We start from the raw sequence: 6,816 nt of genomic DNA, 5'->3' as shown, positions 1-6,816 counted from the left end.
GCAATTGCACTACTGGGTATTTACCCAAAGATACAAATATAGTGATATGAAGGGACACCAGCACCCCAATGTTTATAGCAGCAATGTCCACAATTAGCAAACTATGGAAAGAGCCCACATGTCCACTGACACTGACAGATGAATGGAAAAAGAATTATATATTGAGTCCTTGGGCTGCTGGGCAGAGTGAGCGCCAGGCCTCCCTTCCACCAATGGCGCCTTCCCTCTCCTTGAGGTGTCATCCTCCCAGCCGTTCATGGATATGGCACCCAGAAACCAGGTTTGACCATGTGAGAAGACTCTTGTCTTTGGAAATAGCCAACCAGAAGGAGAAGCTAAAAATCAAGCAAGAGCAGTTGATGAACAAGATTGTAGCAAACCCTGAGGACACTAGCTCTCTGGAGGCTCAAATTGTTACCTTGACGGTCAAGATCCGTAATTATGAAGAACATGCGCAGAAACATCGAAAGGACAAAGCCCACAAGCACTATCTGCTGATGAGCATTGACCAGAGGAAAAAGATGCTCGAAAACCCCATAAGACCAACTACAGTGTCTTTGAGAAGCCATGCAAGGAGCTGGGGATTGAGTACACCTTTCCCCCTCTGTACCACCAGAAAGGCCACCAGCACTGGGCAACCAAGAAGGCCTTGTGCATTCGGGTTTTCCAGGAGGTACAAAAGCTCAAGAAGTACAAAAGGGCCATGAAAGCTAGAGCAGCAGCCCAGAAACAAGACCAGAAGAACCCAGAGAGCCCTTCCAAAGCTGGACTAGAGGCAATCAAAGAAAATAAATAAATTTTATCAGAGTTAAAAAAAAAGAATAAAATCTTACCTATTGCAACAGTGGGGATGGAACTAGAGGGTGTTATGCTAAGCAAAATAAGTCAGAGAAAGACAATGATCATAAGATCTCACTCATATATGGAATTTAAGAAACAAAACAGAGAATCATAGGGAAAGGGAAGGAAAAATAAAATAAGACCAAATCAGAGAGGGAGACAAACCATAAGAGACTTTTAACTATAGGAAACAAACTAGGGTAGTTGGAGGGGAGGTGGGTGGGGGGATGGGGTACCTGGGTGATGCGTATTAAGGAAGGCACATGATATAATGAGCACTGGGTGTTATATACAACTGATGAATCACTGAACTCTACCTCTGAAACTAAAAATATACTATATGTTAATTAATTCAGTTTAAATAAAATAAAATTTTAAAAAATAAATAGAAAAAATATAACCGCATTATGTTTTAGAATTGGCCTAAGAAACTGGATTACACAATTTCTTTTTTTTTTTTTTTTAGTTATGGAAATGCTGCATTTTTTTTTATGTTTAGTTAGCCAACATATAGTATATCATTAGTTTTTGATGTAGTGTTCAGCGATTTATTAGTTGTGTATAACACCCAGTGCTCATCACAATTTCTTTTGACCAAGAACACCTGTCTTTTGCTTGTGTTCCGTCTCCATCCTCCCCCTTCACTACTTCTAATACCTATTGAAATACCTATTTCACTCAGTTTATTTAGTCACCGTAAATGGGGTATGAACCTCCACCTTCAGGAGTGGCACAAAGACCAGGAAACTTCTATGGGAGGTGTGAGTACACAAACATAACTGTGAAAAATTCAACTTAATTTAAAGTACCTTCAACCTTAACCCCAAGCTATCTCAACACAATTTGAAACTTCATGTTTTTCAAAATTAGCAACTCCAACAGCCAGAGCGCATTAATTAGCACCAGGTAATGGGAAATTTCCTATTGTCATGGATCAAAAATTCATATTTATCTCCTTCACTGCTTCTTCCAGTAGGCGATATGGTATTCTTTCTATATTTCAGGACCTGCATTTTTTTTTCTTTCTTCAGGCTATTCTCAATAGCTTAAAATCATTAATATTGAAGCTGCAGGATCCTTACTTAAGCTGCATTGTTTTATTTATGAAATAAATCATTGCTTCAAAAATCCTATTTCAGAAGACTAGCCCAACCCTATTTACAGTGACTACTCTGACTAGATAGTTGATACTAACAGTTAGGTCTGAAACTATGCAGGACCTTAGGTATTACCCTGCTAACAGGATAGCCTGCTGCAGTTTTACACACACACACACACACACACACACACACACACACTCAAGGAGGTATACCTTGCTTTTCAAAAGTTCATATAGGCCACTTTGCTTTTTTGAAAGACCTACATTTGTACATGTTTTTCTAACTTAAAGAAATGCGAAAAGGACCTTTACTTTTACAGGAAAAGGTAAAAAGCAAAAAGAGTGTTCAGCATGTGTTTTGCAGCAAACCCTTATAGAGGCAGCACTCACCCCTAGCAACCAGAGTGCCCCCCCCCCCAAGCTCTTTCCCCGGGAACTACATGCAGCCTCTCAGCATCTCAAGCCACTTGAACTTTGAACTGTGTGAACATGTACTTTATCTCAATCTATTTTGTGCATCCTTAGCAAGATGTGTCCTAAGTTTTCAGAAAAGCTTAAGAGAGGTTGTTTTTGGGGTCTGGGAATGTTCAAAAATTTTTAATGTAAATTAACAATAATTGTTTCTTCACTTAAGCTGTTTCAGCGTACAGAAATTTTCAGAGGAAAGCTCTTCTTCCAGATAGTGGGAGAATCCTGTATAGACGTACATATGTACACACACACATATATATGCATATCCACATATATGTATTTATATATGATGTGTATTTATATATGTGCATATATACAGAGTATGTGTGTCTACCTCTCTATAATAATCTGTACCTATATCATCTATACCCATCTGTATCTACCATCTATTAACAGGAACACTATATTTCTGGATCAGAAAACAGACTTTTTATTTATTCACAGAGCAATCTGAGCAGCACTGACTCTCCGTGCCCCAATCCTCCACAGGGCGATGTAATGAGAGCAAAATGTCACTGCATGCAATGGTTGCACCAGAGGAGATGCAATCATGAAACCTGGAGCGTGTGTAGGGCGGCTTGTACATCCGACCATTCTCCCTCTGGAGACAGAGTGAAGGAGACCTTTGTTCTGGAATACAGACAAATCCTCTCTGGGGGAGGAGAGGGGAGGTGGAGAGAAGGTCCCTCACTCTTTCACAAGTCTGAAACGTAAAGAGATGACTCTGAATTTATTGTACTTAGAATCTAAATAAATGGATCCAGGGGAGAGGCTACTTTACATTCCCTTGGAGCAATACGCAATGTCTAACTTCAAAGTCATTTTACCATTCAATCCTCCTTCATCTCAAGTACCAGTGTTCTTTGCTGTCAGCGCTCTGACCATATAGAAACATAAAATAATATTCACAGAGTGTTGTTTCCGAACACCAATATGGGGTGATTTGCATAGATATTTAGTAATTATGGGATCTAAACTCCAAGAGATCACTTCCTTATTCCAACCTATTGCCCTTAAATTAACAGCCTTCTCTCCCCTCTGGTCATTCTGGCTACCTAGCATAATTTCTTCAATAATCTTAAATAATTATAACCCAGTGGTTTTTATGACTGAGGAACAGTATTTTTACATCACACAGCCTGCTCAAGTTCTGATGTGGAGATCCTTAAAGGTTGATCTAACTGTTGAAACCATCTTCTCTCATTAAGGGAGACCACTGACATTTTTAAGCAGGAGTGTGTCCATAGTGTTAATTTATGATGATTTTTTTCAGTAGCAATTGGTTTGAAATATAAATGTGGAGAAACAGGAGACTGGGAAAATACATTAGAAAATATTGCAGTAATCCAGACATAAGATGATATATTCATGAACTAGAGTAAAAATAGTAGATGAAAAGGAGGCATTAAAAGCAGGAGACATTAGAAGGGAAGAGCTGATACCTGAATTTGGAAGTATGGGTATAATGAAAAGTCAAAATTGCCAACACTTAAGTGGTGGGGAAAATGAAAATATCTTTACTTAAAATTAAAGTCAAAGGAGAATGTTAGATTTGATGGGAATAGAGAGCTTTTAGAAATGCTATGTTTGAACTGTTAGAATAGCCAAGTAGAAAGGTACAGTATACTCTAGAGTGTCACCACCAGAACACGGGGCTGTACTGATCGTGGGTATGGCAAATGCAATTATACCGTTAGAATAGCTAGTTTATCCCTGGTCTTATTCACTTAATGAAGCGATTTTTCTGGTGGAAACTTGGTCTTATAGACAAGTATGACATGCTTTTCTTATGAAGTCTTCACACATTTCTAGCTGTGTCATTATTCTCAGGAACATTAACTGTCACAGGTGGTTTTCAAAACTTTACAGGTTTTTGTCCTCTGAAATCTCTGTAATAAGTTTTGAGTATGTGTTTCAGAGGATATCTCTTTTTGTCTTAAAAACGAAATTGCACACAGTTCAATCTCATCCCATTAGGGACATTACATTATGGGTGTTTCCTATCTCTGTGAGTTAGTTGTATATTTAAGTTAAAGTGAATCAATATAATTGTACTTCTAATGATTTCATTTTTCCTGTGTAATATTAATGTATTTTATGAATGAAATGAAAATGCACTTCTAATATTAATTAATGACCAATTGTTCCTTTTAAGTACTATTTCCAAAAATATTTTCAGTAATCATTCACTGTTTTCCTTTTCTGTAATACATGGGTCACACAACATGATGTCAACACAGATCTTTATACTTTTTATCTCCTTTTGATACCATTTCACGTGAATTACCAGCACTAAAACTTTTAACAAGTTTTCAAATGATCTAAAACGATACAATTAATATTTGGTTGTAATTCGAGAATAAAAATACACAAAACTTTGAGCTAATCTAATTATCTGATTTATTTTACAAGAATTAAAACAATTATACTCAGGTTAATACATAAGCCTACCATTAGAACTCTCCTGGTACTTTAAGGTAAGGGATGGTGCATATCTATATGTTATATGTGAAGCTAATAGTAGTCTCCAGGAACACAAGCCTTTAATTTCTTGTCTAGTTGCTATATTTAGTTGAATAAACAAATAACAAAGATGAACACTTACGTGATAGGTAGCAAATTAAACTTTTCAAAGAAGTAGACAATGGCTAAGTGGGTAAAATCAACAAACTGCCATATTTTTTAAACTACAGACTACTTAGACCAGGTAAAATGACTGTGACTAGGGTTTCCTGGGTGGCTCAGTCAGTTAAGCATCTGACTCTCGATTTCAGCTCAGGTCATGATCTCAGGGACAGGAGACATTCTCTCTGTCCTGCTCCCTCTGCCCTTCCCCGCCTCTCCCTTCCCTTTAAAAAGGCATGTGACAAATGATTTAACCTGGGCATGCATATATTCTGCCATAAAAGGAAGTGGATGAACACAGTAATTTCATGTGTCTAAAATCATTAATATAGCTCTGACTTGATGATATACTTTTGTGACTTTTTTGGTACGTTGAAATATGCAGTTGGAAAAAAAAAGTCTCAGGATAACACACACTCTAATACAGCTTGTATTGAGATGAAAATTTGCAACAATAAACTTCCATGGCTCAGATTTTGAGATATGCCACTTTAAAGGAAAAGCATTTTAAGGGGCAGAGTCTTGATGTGGGAAATCTGTAAAGAGAACTGGATCATAATGATGTATAAACTCACAGCAGAGTTAGTGCAAAATCATATCTTATCCACCTATATCCTTGAGATACAGAAATTGTTTGATTAAATTAAAGTGTATTTTTAGGAATCTTTTACCATATATTTCAATTGTGTGCTCTTTACAAATAATAAACTGAATGAGCTAGGAGAGAATTAAATATCAATATACTGGTAGGAATACTTCCTACTTTTGAAATGGCTTATTTGTGGAAATGACTTTAGGGGACTAATGTGAAGAATGCCATGGAAGCAACCTTATGATAAGTCATTTGTTTTTCTGTAATCTGCCTTATTGTTTATCTTGTTAAGAAACTTGTTGAGCAATTCTGCTGGATCTTCTGACACCTGACAGGAGCATCATCAGTCACTGCACAAGCTTTGGCCTACAAACTCTTTTACGGGATTCAGGAGGGATATGGATTTAAATTTTAAACTGGTTTCTGTCAGTGTGACAAATGAACACCAGAAAATTGTAGGACAATGGTAGAATGTTGAAATGCATGCCAGAATAATGGGCCAATCTTCAAGTAGAATCGACAAAAATAGCCTTCAAGCATCTCCAGGTTACACCATTACTATCATTCTATGTCCAAGGCGTAAGGACAGCCTATTACTGAAGCTTTCAACGCCGCATTATATTCAGAAGTAACATAACTGACCGCTCAGAGTAATTAAACCCTTTAGAATGAAAAAACCTGTTAATAAAGCATTAAATTCTTAGCATCATTTTTTTCAAGAGTCAAATAACAAAGAATAACCTAACAAAGGCTTAAGATAATGATATCTGAAATTTTCTCCCAGTTTATTTTTCCCAGTTTCATTTGCTTTATTCTTTTACTAGTTACATATAATGGTGATACTCTGAGGTGTGCCATCTTATTCAGATTTTAAGAATTTGTTTTTGCCCGAAAGAACTAGAAAAGATTACTGCATTTGATGAAGTGCATTTTAATAGACCAAGGCACTCGTCACAGAAATAACAGAAGAAGTGACTGCTATGTTATCAGATGGAGCACAGTGGGGCCTGCCTCAGGATTTAGAATCTATACTTAGAAGACAAAACTAGAAAAATACTGGGCTTCAGACTCTTTCGATTCCCAACAGCTTTGCTTTGTATCCTTGTGAAGTAGCTTCGTTGTTCTCTAGTAATGAAATCCAACTTAAAAGTGGCTCAATGTTGGTATGCTAACACAAGTAACTTTAAGA

The 6,816-nt window shown here is 37.0% G+C and overlaps 1 pseudogene; it reads left to right on the top strand.

Moving 5' to 3' along the window:
• The first annotated feature begins 212 nt into the window (after positions 1-212).
• LOC103659935 lies at positions 213-796 on the top strand (annotated as a pseudogene).
• Positions 797-6,816: the final 6,020 nt, after the last annotated feature.

This window comes from Ursus maritimus, unplaced genomic scaffold (assembly GCF_017311325.1).
Source record: "Ursus maritimus isolate PB19 unplaced genomic scaffold, ASM1731132v1 scaffold_1, whole genome shotgun sequence".
Taxonomy (NCBI): Eukaryota; Metazoa; Chordata; class Mammalia; order Carnivora; family Ursidae; genus Ursus; species Ursus maritimus.
This window is presented reverse-complemented; position numbering and strand designations above follow the sequence as displayed.